General features: G+C 33.6%; 1 pseudogene; it reads left to right on the top strand.

Annotated features, from left to right (window-relative positions):
* The first annotated feature begins 456 nt into the window (after positions 1–456).
* On the top strand, positions 457–985 carry LOC109373593 (chromobox protein homolog 3 pseudogene; annotated as a pseudogene).
* Positions 986–1,582: the final 597 nt, after the last annotated feature.

Here is a 1,582-nt window from a genome sequence, read left to right as displayed (position 1 = left end):
TCTCTGGTAACCACTACACTGTTGTCTGTAAGTGAAATCATATGAGCCTCAACTTTTCCCATCTGACTTATTTCATTTAGCATGATAATCTAAAGATCCATCCATGTTGTCGCAAATGGCAAGATTTCCTTCTTTTTTATGGCTGAATAATATTCCATTGGAAATATTTCACATTTTCTTTATCCATTTATCCATCAATGGACAGTTAGGTTGTTTCCACATCTTGGCTATTATAAATAATGCTGCAGTAAACATGGGGGTGCATACACTCGTATATTTTCAAATTAGTGTTTTCATTTTCTTTGGATAAATATCTAAAAGTGGACTTGCTGGAATATATGGTAATTCCACTTTTAATTTCTTGAAAAACCTCCATACTGTTTTCCATAGTGGCTGCACCAATTTATATTCCCATCAACAGTGCACAGTGTTACCTTTTCTCCACATCCTACATTGCAAAAAATGGGAAAGAAACATAATGGAAAGAGTAAAAAAAGTTGAAGAGACAGAGCCTGAAGAATTTACGGTGGAAAAAGCACAGGACCAATGCTAGTGAATGGGAATGTGGAATATTTCCTGAATTGGAAGGTAATACAGAAGCAGACAATATTGGGAACCTGTAGAAAATTTAGATTGCCCAGAGTTTATTGAAACATGTCTTGATTCTGAAAAAGCTGGTAAAGAAAAAAAGATGGTACCAGATGACAATCTTTATCTGACAGTCAATCTGATAATAGCACATCAAAGAAGAAAAGAGATGCTGCTGACAAACCGAGGGGCTTTGCCAGAGGTTGTGATCCTGAATGAATAGCTGGTGCCACAGACAGCAGTGGAGAATTAATGTTTCTCATGGAATGGAAAGATTCAGATTCGAGGAACACGTGGTGCTGGCAAAAGGTAAATATAAAGTGTTCTCAAACTGTAATTGCTTTTTTGTGAAGAGAGACTAACTTGGCATTCTTGTTCAGAAAATAAAGTTAATTAATTCTTTCCATTGCTATAGATAGTATGTAGATGTAGATCAGATTTAATACATATAAAATCTGGGTCTTGGTGTTTTTTGATTTATTAGTGTGAAGAAATAACTACATGTCTAATAAAAATCAAGTTTGATATATTTTATATTTGTTTTAAAGTAGTATTGGGGGAGTATTTTTTGTTTTGTTTTGTTTTTTCATCTATAGCACTGGCTACTTTCAACAACAAAAAAGCTTTCTTAGTTGCTTCCCACATTAGAAAAATGTATTTGCTATCATGGTATATGATTTGCTTTGTATTAGAGAACAGCTTTACTGCATGTAGGGGGAAATCTTCAGAGTCATCATTCAATAAGAATTTGTGTTTAACTGATATATGCTTAATGACCATTCTGGGTTTTTTGTTATGTGTGTATACATGAAATACATATATAAATGATTTTCTTTCCTCCCTTCTTCCTTCCTGCCCTCCTTTCTTTTCTTAATATTCACCAAAACAAAAATGTCATTCCACAACCATAGATAATCCAATGTTTCTGGGATAGTCTCACTTTGAGCAACCTAAGAAATAGTTCAAGTTAAATTCAAAACTTTTTCTGAAGTTT

The sequence above is a fragment of the Hipposideros armiger genome, unplaced genomic scaffold (genome assembly GCF_001890085.2).
Source record: "Hipposideros armiger isolate ML-2016 unplaced genomic scaffold, ASM189008v1 scaffold_737, whole genome shotgun sequence".
Classification (NCBI taxonomy): Eukaryota; Metazoa; Chordata; class Mammalia; order Chiroptera; family Hipposideridae; genus Hipposideros; species Hipposideros armiger.
The sequence above is the reverse complement of the archived record's forward strand: the minus strand, read 5'-3'. Positions and strand labels throughout refer to the sequence as shown.